Genomic DNA, 26,804 nt, shown 5'->3' with positions numbered 1-26,804 from the left:
GTCAGCATGCCCTTTAGTCCTTTGTCCGTGCCACTGACCACTCGAGTTTGCCCAGCAACAGGCTATTTTTAGTAACGGTCAAGCCTGTACATGCGCAGTTCCGACTGACCAGTCACCCCTTAGGAATGTTCCGCCAAACTGACCAGTGGTGTTGTAACCCCTCCCATGAGTTGGCTGTATTCCAAAAATGACCATATATGTACCTAAAACTCTGTAACCATGTACCGCCTACCTTTTTATTACTGTAAATCTGTATAAAAGAAGGACTCGCACCAACGTTCGGTGTGATACTTCTTGCATTGCCGAAGGGTGCTGTAGGAATGTACCACCACCCCATGGGGTCTTAATAAACTTGTCTTTTGTACTTTTCAGTTTCCGTGCCAACAGTTCTTTCGATGTAATGGGTATTCTGCGGAGTATGTAGGCCTTGGGAACCCAATACCACAAATTGGCGACCACGAAGGGACTCATCGGCGACTCGGATGCCCGAAGGAGAGGTCGTGACGAAGGGTTGGAAACTCGCCATGGACGCGTACGCTGCCACTGAGTGACCCGAGTCTTGGCACCCACGGTGTTTTCTTCCTTCCTTCTGATCTGACCTTCCAGGTGGCGCCGGTCTCCGACTGAGATCCTGCTCGTCTGTGTTGCTGTACAGTGCCCGTTTGGCTGATTCGATTAAAGACCTTGGCAGTTGGAATCTGGATATTTGATATTTGGGTAAGATTTGTGATCGGTAAGGTAGTTTGCGGACGCTTACTGAAGTTCTATGACTGTGATTATGATTTGAGTTAGCTAACATTTTGACTTTGTGAATTTGAAACATATGTGTAGTGCACTTCACATAGGCAGGCATGTAGAGATGTTTCTCTAACTTTGTTCGTACTTTGAGCGGCACATTTGTGTGAAGTATTGTAAGTGCCATTTTTTACGGTATCACGCTTTCGTGGTACTTTTTGAACATGCCTGTTTTAAGCACACTCCGAGGGATGTGCTGTCTTGGAAATGGTACCACATATAGGTTAAACGAATCTCAGCCGGCTCCCCCAGAGGGGACACCTAATGGTGATATGTATGTCAAATTTGGCCTTCCCCCTATACTGTACAGTAAATTATGGCATAAATATACTAGAACCGATCCCGAGTTGCAATGGCCACTACATGGGTCGTTTGATTTGCGAAAGGTTCAGTTTGTGGAGCAATGTTTGTTTCAGTGCAGGTCTAGACAGGACATGTTTGATTGTGTGCGAATGTGGGAGAAAGCAGTGCGTGAACGTATGAAGCGTGAGGTTGCCTTGGCGGACAAAGAACAGCATAAAGCTGCTCGAGATAAAAGCTTTACAGCTTGAGGAGAAGGAGGCGCAGGAGAAGAAAGAGAGGGAGGCACAGGAACGTAATTTGCAAACGACCGGTCAATTTCCTATTCGTCGTCCGCTTTATCCTGTCCTTACTAATGAAATTGATGATTTTTCGTTACTAGATCGATCTCCGCCTCCGTATGTTCAGCCTACGGCACCGTCCGAGGATTCCGGTGATGAAGGTCAGGATAAGACAAGCACACGGTTAACAGCTGAGAGAGGAGCGGAATTGCGTGGTTTAGCCAGGAAATTGAATTTGAATAGAATAACTATGTCAGAGGTGGCAGCTGAAAAGGATAAGTGGTCGGAACGAGAATTGATGTGTTTTTTAAATACTTTTGCAGATGAAGTTATTACTCGATATCGCAAAAATTCAGTGACCTTAGAACCTAAAGATGTGTCCGTCCATCATGAGAACATGCGTAAAGGTTTATTTGTTCTTGCAGATGCAGACGGGTTTTTCTCACGATTGCTCCGGCTGCGGGATGAGGCGTCCGAATTGCGGGAAGCACGAAAGGCATCAGAACAGCCTGAGCCGGAGTCGACGGAACAGTCCAAACAGTGTTCTATCCTGGGAACAGATAAGAGTTCTAAAGTGCATGTTATGCCTATGCGTGAAGCTGCACCTTTGTATGTCCCCCCTAAAGGGCAAGGTACAGATGAGGATAAAACGTCCGTGAATGCGAAAGGGTATTTTATATATAATTGGGTGTATACGCCTTGGAACAGAGCAGATGTTATGGCATTGAAAAATGCTTTACCTGATCTCCGCAAGAATCCGGCAGCATTCTATGAAGGGGTGGAGGGAGCCATTTCTTCTTGTGTTATGACCCTTGTTGATATAGATCTTTTCTTTGGGTTAATCCTTCCCCCGGATATGTGGAGAGCGATTCGTAAGACTAATGATCAAACGATGTTTGGGGCAACTTGGAAGGAGATAGGCCAGGCTGACTTAGACAGGGAACCTGCATGCAAACCATGTGACTTAATTTTAGACCTTCCAACGGCTATTTTGAACAAATTGAAAATGCTTGTTCCCCCTAAAAAGATCGATTGGACTATGCTAGCTTTGTGCAAACAGAAGCAAGACGAATCGGTATCTGACTTTTTCACACGTTTTGAAGAAGCGTTTCATGATTACAGTGGGCAATCATTAACAGATGATACGGGTAGGCATTTGTTTGTAGATAAGTATGTGGCTAATCTCCTAACGGAGATTGCAAAAAGATTGAAAGCAAGTGAAAGTTCTTGGACCACAGCGACCCCTGCATCTTTGTTAACTATGGCTCAGTATTATGAGCGACAGGAAGTGGAGGCTAAGGAAAGTGTTGATAAGAAAACGAAGGAATTGAAAACAAAGGTGATGTTGGCACAGGTTCGCGGTGCGCACTCTAGAGGGAATGATAGGGGCAGGCGTGGAGGGGGTAATGCATCGTACGGTCGTACCGATATTGCTGAGGACCAATGCGCATATTGTAAAGAGTTTGGGCATTGGGCTGAAGATTGTCCGGTGCTTCGTGAGCAACGTAGCCAGCGCGGGCGAGGAGGTGGAAGGTCGAGGAATAGTTATTCAGGAGCGAGAGGTGGCGGAAGTGATCGTGGTCGTTTTGAAGCGAGGGGTCGTGGTCAGGATGAACGAAACACCTTTGATAGACGGAACCAGTATCAGATATCAGAGGGTGAGAATGTGGAGCATCAGGATTATGTGCATGCATAGGATTGCGTAGGATGGGGTGTGGAATCGGTTGAAGTGCCAGTAGATCAAAGAGGTCCATATGTATCAGCGGGCATTTTGGGTTCTACTGATCAGTTTTTAGTTGACACAGGAGCTACTCGTAGTGCTTTGTCTAAAAACTTGGTTCCAAGGGCTCCCCTGTCTGGCGAAACGATAACATGTATAGGGTTTGACGGCACACCCTCTCCTAGCCCATTATCACAGCCTATTGCACTTTGTATTGACACATTTTTTAGCTTTTGCCCATTTTTGTTGTCGCCTCACACTCCAGATAACATTATGGGCATTGATTTGCTCAAATATTTTCGAGCAACGATACGCTGCGCTCCTGAAGGAGTGCAGGTTATTTTAAATGACAATTACCCAGATTCAGACAGATTTTGTACAATGAAGGAAATTGAAGCATTAGCCAATTTCTTCAATATTGATATTACTGATATTGACGAGCGACTCCTGAGGCGGAAGCCGGGAGCGCAAAAGCTTTTTAAAATTTGTTGTGATACTCTGTATTTTTAAGACTTACCAAGCTTCTTGCTCTCCCTCGCACTTCGTGAACAGCGATCCTATGCTGTAAACGATTCCCTACTTCCTGGTCGCCATTCTCGAGGGCGAGGTGCGCCGCGAGACACGCCCACCTCTGTTGGCCACGCCCCCTCACCAATGATATAAATAGTGCGCGCAGCTCTAAGGCGCGACACTGATATTGACGAGCGACTCCTGAGGCGGAAGCCGGGAGCGCAAAAGCTTTTTAAAATTTGTTGTGATACTCTGTATTTTTAAGACTTACCAAGCTTCTTGCTCTTCCTCGCACTTCGTGAACAGCGATCCTATGCTGTAAACGATTCCCTACTTCCTGGTCGCCATTCTCGAGGGCGAGGTGCGCCGCGAGACACGCCCACCTCTGTTGGCCACGCCCCCTCACCAATGGTATAAATAGTGCGCGCAGCTCTAAGGCGCGACACTGATATTGACGAGCGACTCCTTAGGTGGAAGCCGGGAGCGCAAAAGCTTTTTAAAATTTGTTGTGATACTCTGTATTTTTAAGACTTACCAAGCTTCTTGCTCTTCCTCGCACTTCGTGAACAGCGATCCTATGCTGTAAACGATTCCCTACTTCCTGGTCGCCATTCTCGAGGGCGAGGTGCGCCGCGAGACACGCCCACCTCTGTTGGCCACGCCCCCTCACCAATGGTATAAATAGTGCGCGCAGCTCTAAGGCGCGACACTGATATTGACGAGCGACTCCTGAGGCGGAAGCCGGGAGCGCAAAAGCTTTTTAAAATTTGTTGTGATACTCTGTATTTTTAAGACTTACCAAGCTTCTTGCTCTTCCTCGCACTTCGTGAACAGCGATCCTATGCTGTAAACGATTCCCTACTTCCTGGTCGCCATTCTCGAGGGTGAGGTGCGCCGCGAGACACGCCCACCTCTGTTGGCCACGCCCCCTCCAACGCCCCCTCCATCCATCATAAATCATGTGCCTTGGCAGGAAGCGCAGCGGATGAGCGCAGCGGGCGCGACGATTGCGCACCGAAGGCGCGCTTAAGGCAAGCTCGTCTGCGCTCGTCCGCGACCGGCCGGGGCTAGGGGCATGCCACTCTGCCCGCCTTACCAGCTATTCCTCTTCCCAACTACATTGCCTCCGGGGCCCTTGGCCATTACCTGCCTCCACTCGCTCACGCATTATGTCTCTTGGCCTATCTTCACCCGTCCCTTCCGCTACCCCTCTCCCTCAACTCGCCCCCTCCCCTCCTCCCAGAGGTAGTGTCATTCCTGCTACCCATAGAGCCCTTACGGCTCTCTATTTAAACACTAGGTCTGCAGTAGCCCACGCCCACGAGCTTTCGGTATTACTGGATCTCCATGCCCCTGACTTGCTTTTCTTAACGGAAACATGGTTCTGCGATGACTCCCTCCCTGTCCTACTGGCTACTCTTCCAACGCCTTATTACGCCATTCGCGCAGATCGTTTAAATGGCAGAGCCGGGGCGGGGTGGCGGTCATTGCTCGAACCGACCTTCCCTTTCAAACCCTCTCCTTACCAGATATCGCCACTACGGAGTATCTAGCCATCCGTACTACCTCCATCACGCCCCCTCTTACCTGTATACTCATCTATCGTCCCCCTCAATCCGCTTTATCGTTTCTCCCGGACTTTCTGGACGTTTTAGCCACTGCCACAGTCAATAATTCTTCCATTTTGCTCTTGGGTGATTTTAATTTCTGGCCCTCTGACCCAGCCGAATGTCCATCCTCTAAAGAATTTTCAGACACCCTTCACTCTCTTAATTTCATTTCTCATATTCACTCTCCCACTCACATCAAAGGTCATATTCTCGACCAGATTTGGTCTCTTAACTGCCCAGTAGAGTCCCCCTCTGTTTCGCCCTGCACCTGGTCTGACCATCACATGATTTCCTTCTCTCTCCCTATCCATCCCCAGGTCAAGCCCTCACTCCCAAAAAACATCTGAGTGCGTGCAAGGGGCTGAGTGGACCCGGATAGTCTAGTTTCCCTACTTACCACTTCTCTTCCTTCCCTGGAAAGCCGGCCTACTCATTCCCAGGTCACGGCCATTGGTCAATGGCTCTCTGCAGGCTGTGACTCTATTGCCCCCCTGAAGCGAGTCTCAACCAAACGAGAGAAGGATGCCAATCAGTGGTTTAATCAAGATCTAAAAGCCACTAAACTGGCGGTTCGTCGAGCGGAGCGAGCCTGGAGGAAAAACTATTGCCCCTCTTTACGACTAGAGTTCATTAACATCTTGACTCTATACAAAAAAAACATCTTGGAGGCAAAAACCATCTATTTTTCCTCCAAAATTCTCGCAGCCGAAAACAAATCGAAAGAAATCTTTTCAATCGTCCAGAATTTGGCGTTTTCGGATAGAACCTCCCTCAAACCCACTCCTTCCCAGGAACTTTGTCACTCCCTCAATAACTTTTTTATTCAAAAAATCGCCACTATAAAAGCTAACATCCCCCTTCCTTCCCCCTCTTTTGTGGACCCTCAGTGCCCTCCCCCCAAGGAACACCTCACTGCCCTTCCACCTCTTACTAAAGAATCCCTGACTGCTATAATCCCACTCGTCAAATCTGGTTCCCCACTAGATCCCTGCCCGGCCCATATTCTCCGCCACATCTTCCTCAGCTGTCCTGACCCTCCCCTCCACGCTCTTAACAGCTCTCTCTCCCAGGGCGTGGTACCTAACTCACTCAAATCCGCTGTCATTGTCCCTATATTGAAAAAACCGGGCGCCGATCCCACAGTCCCAGCCAATTTTCGCCCCATCTCCCTCCTGCCGTTTCTGGCGAAAGTTCTCGAGCGCCATGTTACCTCCGCCTTGAGTTCTTTCGTGGAGAGGAATGGGGTCCTTGCCCATCGTCAGGCCGGGTTTCGCCCCGCTCACTCTACGGAGTCCGTAGTGCTTTCGGTCCTTGACAACCTCAGGGAGGGTATGGATACCAGCCAACCTCAGGCCCTGGTCCTCCTCGATCTCTCAGCCGCTTTTGACACGGTGGACCATTCCATCTTGCTTTCCCGTGTCAGGGCGGCGGGGATCGGGGGCACGGCGCTGGTCTGGTTATCCTCCTTCCTGAGGGACCGCACCCAGGCTGTCCGCCTGGGCGACTTCACTGCGGACTTCCGCAGCGTTCAGTGCGGGGTCCCCCAAGGCTCCTCCCTCTCCCCCCTTTTATTTAATCTATACATTTCCCCTCTTATTTTTTCACTGCAACAAATGGAGGTCGCCGTATTTAATTATGCGGACGACCTCCAGCTTGTTTTTAAACTTTCTTACTCCCCCGACTCTGCCCTTAACTTTCAAACCATTATGATTCACATCCGTGACTGGATGAACCACAATCATCTTAAACTCAACCCAGACAAAACTGAGCTGGTGTTGACGGGTGGTTCATCCAGCCCCTGGTCCCCCATCTTCTGGCCCCCTTCCCTTGGTCCCCCACCTGCCCCCTCTACCTCAGTCAAAACTCTTGGCATTAAGCTCAATTCCCAACTCACCCTTCACTCCCAGGTCAGCTCTGTGGTTTCCTCTTCCTTTCTGGCACTGCGTACAATACGCAAGGTGTCCCGTTTTTTCTCATCTGATGCACTAAAACTAATTACCCTCGCCATGGTCGTGTCCCCCCTGGATTACGGCAACGCCCTATATGCAGGCATTCCTGCATATAGCCTTCGGCGATTGCAGCAGATCCAAAACCAGGCGGCGCGCCTGGTGTTCAAACTTCCTAAATCTCACCATACCACCCCCCTCCTAAAGTCCCTACACTGGCTTCCTGTCTGTGCCCGTGTCCAGTTCAAGCTTGCCTCTATCACCTTTCAAGCACGACTGGGCACGGCTCCTGCTTTCAGCTCATCTGAGATTATTCCCTATGTTCCCACCAGGGAACTGCGGTCTTCTACCCAATCCCTTCTTACGGTCCCACGGTTCCGGAGAAAGAAATGGGGAGGCTCTAAATTTGCGACCCTTGCTCCGATCTTCTGGAACTCACTACCTTTGGAGCTCAGAGCCTCAACCTCGTACCTACTGTTCCGGAAACAGCTTAAGGCACATCTTTTCTCTAAATTTTTTAACTAACATTCTACCTTCCTTTCCTGTCCCCACTTAGCTTCCGTCCCTATGTCCAGCTCTCTGTCAGTTTAGCGCCATGAAACCGCTGGTGTACGTGCGCTGTATAAATAATTTTAAATAGAAATAGAAATAGCCTCTCTCCCGCACACGTTATGGGCGACCTCAGATACGGATGTGGGACAGATGCTCATTCCGCCTATTCGAATTACTGTCAAGGAGGGAGTACTTTTGCCACGTGTCCCGCAGTATAAGATCTCTAGGGAAGGTGAAATTGCCCTGACGCACATCGTTCAGGATTTAATCATTGCAGGAGTAGTGGAGGAAGTTTCTTACAATGTCTGTAACAGCCCTATTCTTCCGATCCTTAAGAAAGACACTGACGACAAAGTCTATCGATTTATTATTGATTTGAGAGAAATTAACAAAATTGTCATTCCCCAATATCCGGTGGTGTCTGATATCACGACATTGCTTACATTGGTCCCCCCGACTGCAACGACCTTTTCTGTTATTGACCTTAAGAACGCGTTCTTTTCCATTCCCATCCATCCTGACAGCAGATACCTATTTGGCTTCACGTTAAATAATAAATCGTATAGATTTTGTCGTGTTCCCCAAGGTTACACAGAGAGTCCTAGTATCTATAGCCAGGCTTTAAAACGGCAGCTTGACTCTTTTGAATTGCAATCCGGAGTAGCCCTTATACAGTATGTTGATGATCTCCTGTTGGCTGCAGACACCTATGAACAATGTGAGGAGAATACACTTGCTTTGCTTTCCTTTTTGGCTCGGAACAATCATAAAGTCTCTAAGAAAAAGCTGCAATACTGTAGACCCAAGGTGACCTACCTCGGTCATCTTTTGTCTAAGGAGGGGCGTGCATTAACATCTGATCTAATTCAAGCGATTTTAGATACGCCAGTCCCCCGCACTCAGAGAGATGTACGCCCCTTCATAGGATTAACGTCCTTTTGTAGACAATGGATCATGGGGTTTTCGCACATTATCAAACCTTTGTTAGCGTTATTGTCTAAAACTACACCAATGCCCCTTGAATGGACAGATGAATGTCAAAATGCTTTTGATCAATTGAGACAAGCCCTTTGCTCTGCACCCGTGTTAGGTACACCAGATTATACAATGATTTTCATGTTGTACGTGCACGAGAAAGATGGGTGCGCGTTATCAGTGTTAGTGCAGGCACACGGGGATAAGCAGAGGCCATGTGCGTACTTCTCAGCCATCCTGGAACCTGTAGCGCGAGGGTTACCTGGGTGTTTTCGAGCAGTTGCAGCAACAGCAGTAGCTATACGGTAGAGTGAGGGAATAGTTTTGTCGCACAAATTGTTGGTGCTAGTTCCCCATGCAGTAGATGCCCTGTTAAATCAAACGAAAACACAGTATCTCACGAGCGCACGTTTAACAGGATATGAGCTCACACTTCTGGCGCCGCATATCACACTGAAAAGATGCGCTACCCTGAACCCTGCCACTTTATTGCCATATCCGGTTGACGAGGGCCAGGAGGAAAAGCACCATGATTGTGTTTTCCTGACCGAGGAACAAACAAAGGGTCGTGTCGACTTACAGGATATGCCACTTCCAGATGTGGATGGGGAACTGTGGGTTGATGGATCGTGTTTGAGGCTGCCAGATGGTACAACTTCTGCAGCATATGCGATCACGACGCTTAAGACGGTGGTAGAAACAGCACGAATACCCCAGAAATCAGCCCAAGCAGCGGAGCTGATAGCTTTGACAAGAGCCTGCGAACTGAGTGCTGACCTATGTGTGAACATCTACACAGACAGCCGGTACGCCTTCGGAGTAGAGCATGACTTCGGCCTACTCTGGAGAGAGCGTGGGTTTTTGACTTCGCATGGAGTACACATTATGCACAGAGAACTAGTGCGTGATCTCCTAAACGCGTTGCTTTGTCCGAAGAAAGTGGCGATAATCAAATGTAGTGCACATAAAAAGATCACCGATAAAGTGGGACAAGGCAATGCCTTTGCAGACAGTATAGCAAGACAAACAGCTATGTCACGAAACGATTCCCCCATGTATGTAGTGAAGTCGCAGGCCGAGCGATGGCATGATGCTAGAGCAGAGATATTAGACATCCAGAAATCAGCGACTGAAGCAGAACTTGTAACATGGGCAGCAGAGGGGGTGCTGTATGATGAGGGTTGTTGGAGGAGCAAGGATATGGAACGATGGAAATTGCCTGCAGCTTACTTGCAAGCGATGGTCCAGATGACACATGGGTTGGCACATGTTGGAGCTCTTGCGATTACTCGATTGTTGACACGAGTTTGGGAGCATCCTGAGATTGCCAACATTGCCAAGAGAGTAGTGCAGACCTGTTTGATATGTTTGCAGTACAATCCTGCAAAAGGGACTCATACTCCGAAAGGAGGGTTCGTTCCACCTTATGCGCCATTCGAGGTACTTCAAATGGATTACATCCAGCTTGAGTGTTGCAATAACCTTAAGTATGTCTTAGTGGTGGTATGTGCTTTTAGCAAATGGGTTGAGGCCTTCCCCACGAAGGATAATACGGCTTTGACAACGGCTAAGGTTTTGCTCAAAGAGTACTTCCCTCGATATGGAGTTTGCTAATTTTTGTGGAGCGATAATGGTCCTCATTTTGTTGGGAAAATTGTGGAGTATGTGCTGAAGGGATTGGGGATTCAGCAAAAGTTTCATGCTGTGTTCCATCCTCAGTCAGCAGGTCTTGTCGAACGGTACAATGCCACTTTGAAACTAAAGTTGGCTAAGATTGTGGCATCCACGTCTTTGAAGTGGCCGGATGCCTTGCCGTTAGCATTACTCTCTATTAGATCAGTGCCCCACTCTCGAACTGGCCTCACACCTTATGAAGTGGTGTTTGGGAGGCCAATGAATATATGGGGAGTTCCTAAGCCGCGATTGTTACATGATGTGCCCTGTATAATGATGAACGATTATTTGGCACGATTAACAAATGATTTACTTTCTATTCACCAACAGGTTCGAGAAGCGCTCCCTGACAAATTCTATTGGAGAGGCTCACAATCTTCGTCCTGGCGATTTTGTTATGGTAAAATCATTTGAGAGAGCGAACAGCTTGGAACCGAGGTGGCGTGGCCCCGAGCAAGTCCTGCTTGCAACTCGAACGGCTGTGCGAGTGACCAACAGGAAGCGGTGGGTGCATTCAACTCACTGCCGTCGCGTCTCTCCGGACCTGGTGAATCCCACCGTGCTGTCTGATTACAGAGACATCTTGGACGAGGAGAAAAGCCCAGCTGTGACGTCGGCCGAATCTGAGGGAGCCTTCCCGGACCACACCGTTTCTGGACAACATCGTTACAATCTGCGGCCACGATAGAAAGAAGATTTTTTTTGGTGCGAGACTGGTTGAGTTACCGCTCTGGGGTTTGTGAAACGGAAGCCGGGAATCTCAAGGGTCGGGGATCAGTTCTGCCAAGAGTAGCGACACCCGTCTTGACCCCGGAGAAGAAAACAACGGCTACCTCGGAGCTCAGCACTCACATTTTTGTTTTTTTTAGTTGTATATTTGGGACATTGTGAACTCTTTTTGAACTATGGCGTCTTCTGCAGCACGAGACAAAAGAATCCTTGGTGCTGTATTGTTTGTATTGACAATTGTGGTGATAGCAGTGATAGCCTGGGTAGTAGAACTTGTGGTGCCTGTACGAGAACATTTGCTGCCGGCTACCCCAGATCCATCTGAACATTTTCACTTCACCTTACCCTACCATGAAGAACGGCACCGACAGACTTATCTGAACAATAGCTTCATTCAAATCTTGCATCATACTCACAATATGACGAACACTTCTAACTGTTGGGTATGTGGGATGTTGCCTGGGCACCAGAAGAAAGGAGGCACACCACTTATCCCACTCCCGTTTTCCCACAATGGTTCCTGCAATGCTTGGTATACTCTTCTATTCACTTTGCGCTGGCCAACGAAAGGGGGGGTGCTTTTCCGTTTAAACAAGATATGTTATCATGATCGGGACGGCTATCCACAAGCTGAGGGTACTCGGTTTGAATGGGAAGAGTACCGTCCCGACAACGTGTCCGCACCTCGAATTTACAGTAATCAACGGAACATCAATATGTCCAGCTCTCATGTTTTTAATGTTATAGATACTAAGGCTGATCTTTGCATACGAAATAAAGGTACAATCCCTGTTGGAAAAAGTGAATGTAACACCACACTTACATTTGACAGTCCGAATGGCATATCATTCGTGGCATCCCGAAATACATACTTCATCTGTGGTAATAAAGGTTATCATCGTCTCCCGTTAGGATGGTTAGGCACGTGCTATATCTCTTTTGTATTGCCCCCTGTATTCATTGCCCCACCAATGTACCATAATGACTATATTTTATATCACGATTTTGTGCTAAATAGAGTCAAACGTGCTGTAGTTCTTGAAGATATCGATCAGACCGATACTGCTCTGCAACAATATGTGGACTTTAATTTGGGTTTGTTTTCCTTTGTGGGAGCTGCTTTAAACAGTCGAAAGATATGACGACTGACTCGTGTTGTCGAGGCTGTAGCTAATGATACTGCTTTCACATTAGGAAATATAACTGAAGAGCTCCAAATATCTAGAATTGTCACGCTCCAGAACCGAGGGGGGGCATGTAGAATTATCGGAAGTAGCTGCTGTGTGTACGTTCCAGACAATTCACCATCTGTATATGATGCCATATCTAAATTACACAAAATCGCTGCTGAGATACATCCGGACAATGGTACATGGACCTTTTCGGGGTGGTTCTGGTCAATGCTTAGTACATGGGGCTGGAAGCTACTGACAATCTTATGTATCATAGTTGGGATATTCTTCTTCTTGTGTCTATGTATACAATGTGGCCCTGCATTATATTCTATGTGTCTATCAGCTTGTATTCCATCTAGACGAGCTCTTGCCCAAAATGAATTGATGCTTCATAAAGAAGTGGCCCAAATTATGTCAATTGATATAGAAGATGAGTATCCTGACTATGTCCATTATGAGGTAGCTTCAGCTAAACGCTAAAAGGGTTGTCTGTCGTAATTTGACAATGACTGGGTTAGCGTTAAGCTTTGCTACACGTTATTTCCCTTATCTTGGCCTTATTTGAAAACGCCATTTTGAATGTTACGGCGGCCATTTTAGAGAATGAGTTGCCTCGTGGTCAGCATGCCCTTTAGTCCTTTGTCCGTGCTACTGACCACTTGAGTTTGCCCAGCAACAGGCTATTTTTAGTAACGGTCAAGCCTGTACATGCGCAGATCCGACTGACCAGTCACCCCTTAGGAATGTTCCGCCAAACTGACCAGTGGTGTTGTAACCCCTCCCATGAGTTGGCTGTATTCCAAAAATGACCATATATGTACCTAAAACTCTGCAACCATGTACCGCCTACCTTTTTATTACTGTAAATCTGTATAAAAGAAGGACTCGCACCAACGTTCGGTGTGATACTTCTTGCATTGCCGAAGGGTGCTGTAGGAATGTACCACCATCCCATGGGGTCTTAATAAACTTGTCTTTTGTACTTTTCAGTTTCCGTGCCAACAGTTCTTTCGGTGTAATGGGTATTCTGCGGAGTATGTAGGCCTTGGGAACCCAATACCACAAATGTGAATGGGTTATCCTCCACACAATTCTCTGTTCAAAGGGGCACCCGTCAGGGATGTCCACTTTCCCCCTTGCTGTTTGCAGTCTACATTGAGCCTTTTATAAAGCATCTATTGCAAAATACAGGTATCCTCCCAGTAGGCCTGATTAGTATTGAATTAAAACTTACCGCATATGCGGACGATATCGCTGTCTATTCTGTGAATCTTGTAGCTTTTATAACTAATGAAGCCGAACTTTCGGTTCTTTCTCCGGCTATAAACTGAATTTATCAAAAACTCAAACAATCCTTGTTAGACTCTGCGGTCTCTAGTTGGCAGAGGTGTACACTTCTGACAAATAGGGACTCACCTCCTCTAGTCAGGGCAGGGGGATCACACACTTAGATAACCCCTGCTCACCCCCTCGGTAGCTTGGCAAAGCAGATAGGCTTATCTCAGAGGCAGTGCGTTAAGCATTTACGACCACATACAGTAATAAAGTGAAGACACTACAAATAGACACGACACAGTAGTATTATAAAAATACGAATGTTTATATAAGGCTTAGCACAAGACCAAATAACGACAAAAATATATCACAATCTTAATAAATACTCTTGGAAGGAAAAATAATAGTTCAAGCGTAGTTTCTTCTTAACACAAAGTCTTTAGTAACAAAAGGCAAGTCTTCTTCTTTAGATCAAAGTTCTTGGCAACAATGTAAACCACACGGGAGTCACACGACGTCGAGGCAAAGTTAATCCAAAGGTTCGGCGTTGACCGCGAGGAGCGCTACGTCGAGCCCGGAGTCACATGGACCCCCAACAACACAATACCTGGGAAAAGTGAAGAACAAAAACACAGAGAGCCTCACAGATCCAAGATTAAGTATTCTGCTGATGGCAAAACATCAAATCTGGCCTCAACTCCAAAGGGCAATCGAGGGGGCCGGAGGGAGTAGAAAGTTAGTGAAACAGAACCTTCAACATCAAACAAAAGAACATCAAAAAAAAGTTGAGCGAAAGAAACAGAGTCTTGAGGTTGGCTTTGCTTCCATGGAAAAAGGAGTTTGATTCCGTAAAGGTGTACAAGATCCCTAGCCTTCCTCCTCAAGGGAAAGTTCTTTTAGCGAAAGAACCAAAGATAGAGCCACTATAACTGGAGGCTCCAGCTGCATCTGATCTTACAGAGGAGCCAGTCTTGGAGATCTATAAATACAAAGGGCAACCCAAGGAAGGTCCGGTTGAACAGGAGTTCTTTGGTGGGGGAGGCTCAATAAATGAAGGGTGGCAGTATGTTGAAACAGGCCAGGGACATCTCTGCGGGACCCCTCCCACCATGGGCAACCTTCTCCTCCCCTCCCAGGGCTACACTTGCCAACTGACGGGGGGTGCACGTGGTGGTGCATTCGAGTCCCTCATGGGACACTGGGGATCGTAAAAACGATGTCCCACCTGCTTACAAACATAGCAGGTCATGGGGCCCCTATGAACAGGTTTACCTGTCGGGGCTCCGGGAGGCTGGGAACCTTTCCCTTGGTTCCCTTGGGGATTACTTTGGGGCCCTTTCTGGGACTCCTTCTGTTTACCCTTGTCCCCCCCACTCTTCTGCTGGGGACCCTGCCCACCTTTGGCTGAGTCTCCCACTGGACCCTTGTGGACCCTGGTACTGACCCAGCGGTCTGCCTCCTCAGCAAGTTTTCTAGGGTTAGATATCTTGCTATAAAGAAGGTGCTGGCGCAGCTCTGGAAAACAGTTATTTGACAAGTGCTCCCAAGCCAATAAATCATAAAGAGCTTTGTAACTTTCCACTTTGCTGCCCTTTATCCAACCATCCATGGCTCTGCAAAAATATGACATATACTCAACCCATGTCGTACCAGGCAATTTCTTACATTCTCTAAAGGCTTGTCTGTACTTTTCTGGGGTTAGGCCATACCTCAACATTAAAGCATCTTTCATATGAGTATACGACATCCTATCCTCCATAGGAATATCTAACAGGGTATCTCTCCCCTCATTCACAAAGTGACCCCACAACCCCGTTCCCCAATCCTTCTCAGGGACCCGGTGGGCCAACAATGCTAGCTCATACGCTTTAAACCATTGGCCAATATCTTCATTCTTATGATAATCTTTGATCACATCTTTGGGAAAATAAAACCTACTTTCTGCAGGCACAGATGGGATGCTGCCACCAGAGGGATTCAACTCTAAACTCTTCGCTTGGAGCTCCATCTCCCTCACCATTTTCTCACGTTCAAAAGCTAACTTTTCTCTTTCGAACTCCAATCTTTTGATCTCCATATCAGCTTCTCTCCTTCCTCTTGCATTCTCTATCTCCAACTGCCCATCTATCTTAAGTTTTGCCATTTCCATGTTGTAGGCTCGTTCCTTCGCCCTTTCTTCTCTTTCTTTGGGAGAAATACCTTTGGAGGAAACACTGCTACCGGGAGGAGACGTGGGCCCATTCACTGGCACCTCCTCCTCTCCTTCCACTGGCGGTACCACCACCGGATCAGTGGGATCTCTGGCCGCTAACCAGGCCTCTAATGCTTTGAGATAGTATTCCTTAATCTTGAGGCCTGTGGTAGGGACTTTAAACTGTTTGCAAAAGGATTTCAGCTCCTGTAACTTGTAGTCGTTTATCTTTGCTCTATCAAACTCCTCCACAGCAACAGGGGTAGTGGTTCCGGCATCACTCATGGTCAAAACTGGCAGTGTTCAAACAAGCTTCAGAAAAGCGGAGAACAAAAATAGAATATCCTATCCAAAAATAGATTGTGGCTGCGCTATGGTCTGCTTTCACTATGTAGCGTACACTAATCACTGCACATGAGTCGTAAACGCAAAGTTCAAATCCTCACCGCTGGCCCACCAATGTTAGACTCGGCGGTCTCTAGATGGCAGAGGTATACACTTCTGACAAATAGGGACTCACCTCCTCTAGTCAGGGCAAGGGGATCACACACTTAGATAACCCCTGCTCACCCCCTCGGTAGCTTGGCAAAGCAGATAGGCTTATCTCAGAGGCAGTGCGTTAAGCATTTACGACCACATACAGTAATAAAGTGAAGACACTACAAATGGACACGACACAGTAGTATTATAAAAATACGAATGTTTATATAAGGCTTAGCACAAGACCAAATAACGACAAAAATATACCACAATCTTAATAAATACTCTTGGAAGGAAAAATAATAGTTCAAGCATAGTTTCTTCTTAGCACAAAGTCTTTAGTAACAAAAGGCAAGTCTTCTTCTATAGATCAAAGTTCTTGGCAACAATGTAACCCACACGGGAGTCACACAACGTCGACACAAACTTAATCCAAAGGTTCGGCGTCAACCGCGAGGAGCGCTACGTCGAGCCCGGAGTCACATGGACCCCCAACAACACAGTACCTGGGAAAAGTGAAGCACACGATGATCAGCGGCGTCGAGCAATCCGGCATCGTGTCTTCGGTGTTGATCAGGCCTCAGTAGTCGTCGATGTCGAGGATGATGTTGCAAGAGTGAGCAGCGCTCACGGCGTCGAGAGGGCTCGGGGTGGAGGCGTCGGCGGCCGGTGTCAAGGAAGCGGGACACTGGAGCCGTTACTCACGATGTCGAGCTGGATTCGGCGTCGTCCGTCGGCGTCGAGATTGCTGGTTTCTTTCAGAGGTGCTGGACTTTCAGGTTCCAGCAACAAGCACTTTAGTGAATGGTGAAGTCCTTTAGCCCTGTGACTTCAACAGGAGGCTGGCACTCTTCTAGACCTTGGAGATTTCCTTGGCAAAGTTCGAGAGTACACACTCAGTTCCTCTCTCCTGGTTCCTTGGCAAAAATAAAGAAGCAACTGCAGGATTCCCCCCAGCAAACAGCACTCTGGCAGAAGGGGTAGGCAAGTCCTTGGATCAGCAGGCTTCTTGTCCTTGGTTAAGGGTTCCTTGTCAGAATTGATCTAAAGTCTTGGTTCACGGGTCCTTCTCTTATACCCCTTTTTGGCTTTGATCCCTTTGTCCATGCAGGGGAACTCCCCCTCATTCCGGGTCTGTGGTGGGTGTAGTTAGGTGGTGAACCTGGCCGATTCAAGGTGCAGGGCTGGGTCCTCAGACGCCCAGCAGGAGGTGGAGCCAGTATTGTCACTGGCAGGAGCAGAGCTATCCGTCGCTCGGCAGGAGGTGGAGCCAGCATTGTATCGGGCAGGGCCGGCTATCAAGAGCTACTGTTCCCCTACTCTCAATGCAGAAGTACCACTCACCCCACACTGACTCATTCAGAACTCTGGAGCCACCCAGCTCCTGTCACACACACACCAAACCAGCAGAAACCAGAAATAGTTAGACAAGAAAATAGTCACTTTCTAAAAGTGCTATTTTCAAACCCAGAGTCCAAAAACCATCCACCCAAATAGATGCGTTATCAAACCCCGAGTTCAGGGATACCAAACTCGACATTGCACCAAGCTCCCCGAGCCAGCTAGGATCATACCATTAATAATCCCGGCAGCCCATTCTAACTAATGGAGAGCAGGCGACCTTACAATAGTGAAGTACGAATAGGGCGGTAGTTCACTATTAGGACATGCCAACTTCGTCAGGCTTGTCCTACCTTATACTTACAATGCACCCTGCCCTCGGGCCTACCATAGGGGTGACTAATATGAAGTTAAGGGAAGGTTTGGGGGACTGGCTAGTAGGCGTACGTGCGCAATCTGCGTGACAGTACAAGACTGCACGTAGGTCTAGCAATGACAGACCTGTAGACATACTTTTACTAGGCCGCTCGCGTGGGTGGCACAACACGTGCTGCAAGCCCACTGGCGGCATTTGTATTTACAAGCCCCGGCACTCCGCGTGCACTAGACTAGGGACTGACAGTAAACCAAATAAGCCAAACATGGAATTCAATCAATACAGCAATTTAACATAGGGAGCACTTGCACCGTGGCACTGATCAGCAGTGGCACAGTGCCCAGAGCGATATACCAGCAAAAACATCGTACACAGAGGAGGCAAACAGAAAAAATGGAGGAGAGACTCAAGCCAATGATGTCAGGTCTAACAATCCTAAATTACCAGCCTCTCCAACATCTTTAGTGATTACCAATACCACCACAAATCTTGGTATTTGTCTGTGTAGCCGGGTTGACGAGCTTATCTCCTTGAGATATGAACCACTCCTCAAAGCTGTCACCGCTAAGCTATGCAGCTGGCATCGGTTCCCCCTCAGTATAATGGGCAGGAGCAATATAATTAAAATGAATATCTTACCTAGGTTTCGACACCTTTTTTGTTCAATCCCTCTTTGTGTTCCGAATTCTTTTTGTAAGCGCTTGGAAAGCTCAATAAGCAGTTTTATATGGGGTTACAGACATGCCAGATGAGCCCTCGCTGCATTAAGTTGCCTTCTAAGCAAGGGGCTTTTAGTCTTCCAGACTTTAAACTGTACTTCCGGGCTGCATTTGCAGGACGGATGTAATGCAGATTCTGTTGAATGGGCAGGAAGTCGAACTTTCTTTATTGGCTTATCAATTAGCGTGCAGAAAGAATATGGGATTTATGCTGCAGAAGACCCCTGATCTCAACTACTACAAGCGGGTCAAATTTAAGGTAATCAGAGACATAAAAAGGATCTAGCGTGAGATATCTCAGAAATTCACTTGCCTCCGCTGCATTATTATACTGTTTTGTGGGGCAACCCAACTCTGCCTGACATATTCTAGTATGCAATTGGAAGAATTTGGCAGTCTTCAGATATTAGCTGGTTGGGCCAACTATATGACAATCAGGGTTTTTGCTTATTTATGGCACTCAGAGATGAGTTTGGGCTTCCTCATAACTCTTTTTTAAAATATTTCCAGGTAAACAGGTAAAAGACTATCTCCTAAATAGGATAAAATTATCTACACTATTATATACATTGGAGTTATTGACTGGTATTTTTAAGAACCCTGGAAAAGGCACTATAGGTGTAATATATCAGAAACTTATGGTACTTGCTCTTGATGAAAATCTGCGCATATCTATTAAACTAGTCGGTTAGTAAACAGCGATATTACGGCCGAAGAATTGCAGGAGTCACTTGTTACTCTAGATAGAGCAGTTGCCTCTATCAGTTTAACACTACAACAACATAAAACAGTTTTCATGATTTACTATACTCCTGAGCTCATCTCTAAGTGGACAACTTACCGATCCCCAGATAAGTGTTTTTGCCCTAAATGCAACTTATATGCTGCAGACCTTAAGCATTTGCAATTGGATTGCCCATTGCTTAGGACTTATTGGCAGCATGTTTGTACAACATTAGCAGTGCAAAGTGGTCGCCAGGTCCAGCTTACTGACAAAGAAATCTTTCTTGGCCTTAGGCAGGAAGTTATTAACTCTGAGAAGGCCTTTTTTTCTATTGTCATTGCCTGTGCCTGCCTGTGTATTGCTAGGTCATGGATAAGCCCCATCAGTCCAAATGTTAAAAAGTTCTGGGCACTGCTCAGACAGGTGTTTGAATATGTGTCAGTCCTTGCCAAGCCTAGAGGCCCTTGTGCACTGGGCAGGCTCAATTGGGTCTGGGCCGGTCTACAATGGGTTAGTCATATATCACTTCTTACTTCCAATTATGGTAACCTGGTTTTTTCTTCTTCCTTATGCTCTTTCATTTTCTATTGTGGTAATAACTATCGTAATGCTACTCAAAGAAATGATAGAGCTTTGTTATTCTCCTGGCTTTTGGTTGGTTTTTGTTTTCTTTTTATCGTACTTATTTTCTTATTGCTGTATTTATCCAGTGTACTCATGGCTAAAAAAAATATCTAATAAAAATAATAACACTGAAAGTCATTGTGATATATGAAAGTTCTATTAAAGACTAAAGTGATTTTTTTTTTATTTTTAGAAGATTTCCTTAGACTTGAGAGGAAAAGTAGGGATAACAATTAGAAGAATACAGAGTAGGGCTAAGGATGACTATATGAAGATTGCTGTAAAAATAGAAGAAAACTAATTGTCAAAGACTGTTTTGAAAAAGCTAGAAGAAATTGCTTGAAAATAATCTGAATTGAGTTACTGAATATTGCTGTTTGCATAAATGATCTGACTACAAATAAACATGTGTTGCTGAAATAGAAGTAAGATTATTATGGGTTTTGCATTTTTAGTGACAGTATTAGTAATTATAATAGTATTAGCCTATTAATTTACACCAGATCAAGAGGTCAGATCAAAATCTGCTCCTGGAATAGCTACACATATAATGAATTTTAATGCAGAAGGTTACTCTATGAACTATCAATAGGTTAGTTCAAGAATATACACTTGCAATGTACACAAAGGATTGTTATGTTTGTTCCCATTTGCCTTCATCAGCCGCAAAAGAGTTGACTTATCACCATCTTCCAATGTCATATGCAATATCATGTAGTATTTAGTTTACATTAGTATATTGGGGAGGACATTTTGAATATTTTTAGTCTAACTATGATTTGCTTTATTCAAGAGTGCTGTTACAGAAAAGCATGAATTTACGTCCATAAGCAAAGGGCATGGGCATTGATTGGTATCATTTTAGACCCTATTATCCAATACATAGCGTCAAGGCTTATGAAAACAATTAAACCTGCTTAATGTGACTATTAAAAAGAGATTTTCGTCATGCCAGTAGAGGGATAAACCAGAATATTATACAGAGTAAGAGACATAAGAGGGTGTTTTGAGAAATATTTGGAAGAAACAAGATGATTTACTGGAATGTATTTAGTTTGTGGACAGGATGCTTATTTCCAGCTACCTGATGACTGGGGGGTATTTGTTATTTAGCTGTCTTATTTCAAAAAACATATCCTGTATATAGGAAAGATGCTTTAACAAAGATACCTGCACGCAGACAGACACTTAATTCCCAAAATGCAAACCAGTTAGTTGGGACATATTTGGTGCAATAATTCCACTATTATGAGTTATTTTGAATAATGAGAACATCAGCAAATGTTCAACTGTTGTTGACAAGCCGATGATTAGTACATCTGGAGTATTGCTAGTGGTAAACACAGAATTTGTGGCAATTTGATCAATGGTTTTGCAAAACAGGTTAACGTTAGACATCTTGCACACAGAGAAAGGCAGAGTCTGTCCAATGCTTAAACCCCAGCATTATGGTTCTTACATAAATGATGAGAGTATGAAAATTAAAGAATTAGCAAAAAACATTTCTGACTTAAAACCTGACTTAGAGCCATTAGAGACACTAAGACCCTTATTACGATGACGGTAGCCCAGACAGTGAACTGCCATTGCTTTGGGCAGGAGACCGCCTACATTAATCCGGCAGTCGCATTTGCTAAATTAGTATGGAACTGGTGTGCTGTCAGGAGAAAAGTGTCTTTTTCTACTGTTGATTGTGCTATGGCCCAGGGAAAGGGACGCAGCACAAGCTACAGTAGAAACAGGCACTTTGTAAACATCCATGCATTGTGTGCCAGGCACCATGTGCAGTGGCCCATAGGGGACAGGGGGCCTGCTTAGGGTCCCCAAAGTCTGTCTCCATCTGCCCTTTTGTAGGACCGCCATGAAACTGCATCCTAATCCCTCCTGTGGTGCCTGCCACCTCCATTGTAGGGATAGGTGTCCAACCACCACCCTGATGGGATCTTGGATCCTGTTTGAGGCAGCGGTCTTCCCCCTGACATTATTGCTCCAAACGCCTGCAAAGTAATGCGGCAGTGTGACCGGTACCCGATATGTCGGACGGACCTCCCCTGACAGACTTTCCATGGAGGTCCGCCTGACATTATAATGAGGTCCTAAGTGTTTTAGAACATATTGGAAAGGGAATCTAAACAATTTTCAACTAGTTCAGAGCTCCCGGAGGAGAAATCAAACTCTATATGTATGCCCATATTAATAGTAGGGTTCTGCTTATTGGTTATATTTGTTCATTATACAGGTTGTAGATATTGTATTAACAAAAGAAAGAGCTGAACAAAGAACAAAAGAATGGAAAGAGAATTAGATTTACATAAACAAATTCATCTAGATTACAAAAAGACAAAACAATATCAGAGTTTGAAAAAAAAGAGGAAAGACTCAACTGAAGATTAAAGCAGTCTCAAAAAATCCAGCTATAACAAAATATAATGGTTGACACCATTAAAGGGGGAATTAATAGGGCTTTTAAATAAAATGAAATCATTTAGATTTAATAAACGTGTTGAAAATTTAAGTTAAAGCATAAATGGAAGAAAATGCTTTAAAACAATTCAGAAATGTGTACAACTGTCAAAATTACACATGCTAGGCCTCAAACTGTTCTATTGCAATGATAGAAGTCATTCATTTTGGGGCGTAGCTACAGCGCCTCGCAAGATGGATGCTTAGGGAGTTCGCTCTGCTAAGCCGGACCTCTCGCTTTCACCTTTGCCATGATGTTCCTGCGGCTAGCTCTTTGCAAATGATGTGCCCATGAACCAGAACTTTTTCTACATCGGGTGAGTGCTTTCCTGCATTCTGGCATCCTACGCCTACTGAATTATCACCGCCACCGCATTTTCCCTGTCAACACGCCCGCCATCTTGAGAGCGCACGTTCTGCTTACGACGCTCAGCTTCACCTCAGGAAACTTTTCTAAACGCGCTGCAACTTTCATTTCTACATAAATATGCCCTTCTCCTTCACTATTTGTTCTCAACATAACAAACTTTTACCTGCTTTGTAGGGAAGTTATATGGGCATTTACTTTGAATGGTTCCTCAGCTGCTGTAACCTCTGAAGTGACGCCCCTACTCACTGTAGTGCCTCGGGCTGAAGCTTCTCAGGGTGAAGATGGCTTCTAATATTTTTATAATACCTTTTCTTCTCATGACCTGATGCTCGCCGACTCTTTTCAGATATCTGTGTGGTTAAGTCAAGCCACTTTCTTCAGGAAAATTATTATTATTATTATTATTATTATTATTATTATTATTATTATTATTATTATTCTTATTAATATTACATTTTATAGAGCGCATAGTCACCCGTGAGTATCCCAGCGCTAAGATCAGTACAACTGCGGGTAGTGGGGGCAGGGGGGGAGGTTAGGAGTTACGGAAAGAGGTGGGTTTTCAGCCGCTTTCTGAAACGCAGATAGTTAGGTTCTGTTCTAAGGTCGCGGGGTAAGGCGTTCCAGAGGCGTGTGGTATGAATCGAGAAGCGTCTTCCACCAGTGCGCGCCTTCTTAACTCTGGGAATGATGATAAGATGTTCCTGATCGGATCCAAGGTATCTTGGGGCTTTATAAGGTTTAATGAATTTTCCTAGGATCGGGGGACCTTTGTTTTGCAGCAGTCTGTGAGCCAGGCAGAGGGCTTTGAACTTATATGTTGCATAAGGTTGAATGTGGCAACATGTTACTAGTCAGCAGTCACATTGACACTTTACAGTTTTTTTGTTTGCCTGCTTCGCTGTCATCCTAGTGACTTGTATCTTTGGTAGCAGAAGAGCAGGTCATGGTTTGAAGGTATATGGTTTGCTAAGTCAGTCATACTCTAAATCCATTCAATGTGGATACATTTTTAACATCAGTTAGTTAACGCATATGCCACCTGAATTGTGCGCATTTACACGCTTTTTGTTAACTCTGGAGATTTTTGTTGCTGATTAATGCATGCTTACTCTGCTTTTGTGAGAGCGTTTTGACTGCCCACAGAACTATATTCTATTACAGTGTTCATCCACTTGCCTGCTCTACATTGCCTATTTGAAATTCCTCCTGACATAGCTAATCTCTGCTCATTTACTACTTGGAAGACATTAGTCTTTATGGACAAACTGCATACTCCGAAGTTTATTTTTGTTCCCTCCAAGAGTATTCTGGTGACAACTTCCTCATCTTCCTCAACATCAATCTCTTCTTCCACTACATCCCGAATTGCTGGAGCTACTCCTTTTCATTCTTCCTCAACACAGCCTGTTTCAAGCAAGTCCTCTCCTCCCACAATCTCTACTAAACGCTTAAAACATAATCCTCCGTCTCCAGATAAACCGCCATCTCCCATCTCTATGGAACTACTTTTAGAAGAGATTCAAGCTCTACGCCCATTTGCAGAAGAAACTAATAATAAAATGCAATTTCTTGAAGAGAAATGGTCAGTTATGGATAGCAGAGTTACGTCTGTGGAGCAACAAGTTTCAGGCAAACAAGATAATACCCAGCGTATTTCTTCTTTGGAAAAATCGATTCTTGCTCTCCAACAACATACTGAGGATTTAGAAAACAGGAATAGGAGGAATAACCTACTTATTTATGGTTTGCCGGAATCCATGGAAGGTGATGGCCCGGTGATGTTTTTTACATCTTTTACTCCAAAGCTTCTGGACATGTCACCTACCACATGCCTCAGTATCCAAAGGGCTCACCGTCTTGGTCCTTGCTCTTCTGCTTCAACCAAACCATGTGGTGTCATCATCCTCTTCTTGAAGTTTACAGATCTTCTTTCAGTACTTTCTGCAGCCAGAACTAAACGTCAGGTATCTTGGTTGGGTCAAAGAGTGTTTCGATCTCAAGACGTCTCCAATGTTACATCCGCAAGAAGAAAAGAATTTCTAAACCTGCGTGCCCCCCTACGATCTCTTGGTGCTCGTTATGGTTTATTTCATCCATGTATTTTTAAAGTCACTCTTCAAAATCGTACATGGACTTTTCAAGATCCCGGAGAACTTTGGGAACTTCATTCATAGATACATGGCAAAGATACTTCCAGCTCTTCCAGCGGCTGATTGACTGTTTAATTTTGTTCTTCTCTCTTACTATACTTCTGATGATTTTCTATATATAGGTTCTATTTTGGTTAAATGTATACATGTTTAATAAGTCTTAATATGGTTTCCTTCATTGCTTGTTCTTCTTTTGTTGTGTTTCTCTCATTAGACATTGCAGTTTCTTAAATTACATTCACCTTCACACAGCATGTTGTTTTATAGTAAGTAATTTAATGTACTTCTCTGTTGTTGTCTTTTATGTTTCTTTATGAAGGTCTGTGTGTCCATTTATTTATTTATTTAATTTATTTAAAACATTTATTAAGCGCAACTGTCACCTTGCAGGTATCCTGGCGCTGGTGGCTACTCCTGGGTTTATAGACAGGGAGGTTGAACTTTAACTAGCAGGCTAAAGGGGTGAAGGAAAGAGCCAAGTTTTGATTCGTTTCCTAAAAGGTAGGAGATGAGTGATTTGGCGGACATCGGCCGGCAAACTGTTCCACAGCTTAGCTGCAGCCACTCTGAAAGATCTGCCTCCGATCCTGGACTTCTTATATTTGGGGACTTTCACCAGGCAGGCAGTTGTAGACCTAAGTGTTCTGGTGGGTGTGTACCACGAGAACAGGCGTTGGAGAGGTCTGGGTCCTGCACCATGTAGTGCCTTGAAGACCAGACAGAGGGCCTTGAAGGCAATACGCTGCTTCAGCGGTAGCCAGTGCAGCTCGGCCAGCGCAGCGGTGGCAGAGGATCTTCTGGTCCAACCAAGAGCCAGTTTGGCTGCTGCCGACTGAACTCGTTGGAGTCTGTCCAGTAGTGTCACAGGGGATTCAAACAGGAGAGCATTACAGTAGTCAAGGCGACTAAGAATAGTACACCTGACTATCAATGCTCGGGCCGGAGGTGGTAAAAGAGGCAGAACCTTGCGCAGTGAGCGCATGAGGGCTGAGCAGGTAGCAACTGTTCTTGAGACCTGCGTTTCCATGCTCAGCTGGTGGTTTAGCATGACGCCCAGATTGCGAACACTGGTGACGGGTGGTGGGTTGTTAGAGTTTTCCGGGGGCCAGAACTCAGCAGGCAGAGGGCGGGGAATGCGGTTCGCCGGACAGAACAAAACCTCGGTTTTCGCGGAGTTGAACTGGAGGGAATTCCGGTGCAACCAGCTGGCAGTGTCTCTTAGACAGTTGTGAAAAGCTTCTAAGGGGATGGATTCTTCGCCCTCCCAAGAAAGCAACAGCTGAGTGTCGTCTGCATAATTTACTGTGGTCACCTTGTGCGATTTGATTAGCAGAACCAGTGGTTTCAGGTAAACATTAAAAAGAATCGGGCTAATAGAGGAGCCCTGAGGAACACCATGAGGGACAGGGGAAAAGGCCGATTGGTATGGGGGAAGGGATACAGCCTGTTGTCTGTCACTAAGATATGAATAAAACCAAAGCAGGGCCGTACCAGCGATCCCTGCCTCTCTTAACCTCTCAAGCAAAATCCCATGATTGACCGTATCGAATGCGGCAGACAGATCCAATAAAATCAAGGCCACGGCTTGGCCCCTGTCTGCACGCATTCGAAGCTCCTCCATGGCAGTGAGCACAGCAGTTTCAGTGCCATGGGCCGGGCGAAACCCGAATTGGAATTCGTCTAAGACGTGGTGCTGCTCGAGATGGTTTGAGAGGCAGTTGCTGACCCAACGTTCGAGTACCTTCACCGGGAATGGCAAAAGTGATATAGGGCGAAAGTTGGACAGACATTCTGGATTCAGCGTGGGTTTCTTTAATAGCG

This window comes from Lissotriton vulgaris, chromosome 5 (assembly GCF_964263255.1).
Source record: "Lissotriton vulgaris chromosome 5, aLisVul1.2, whole genome shotgun sequence".
In the NCBI taxonomy this organism is placed as follows: domain Eukaryota; kingdom Metazoa; phylum Chordata; class Amphibia; order Caudata; family Salamandridae; genus Lissotriton; species Lissotriton vulgaris.
The sequence above is the reverse complement of the archived record's forward strand: the minus strand, read 5'-3'. Positions refer to the sequence as shown.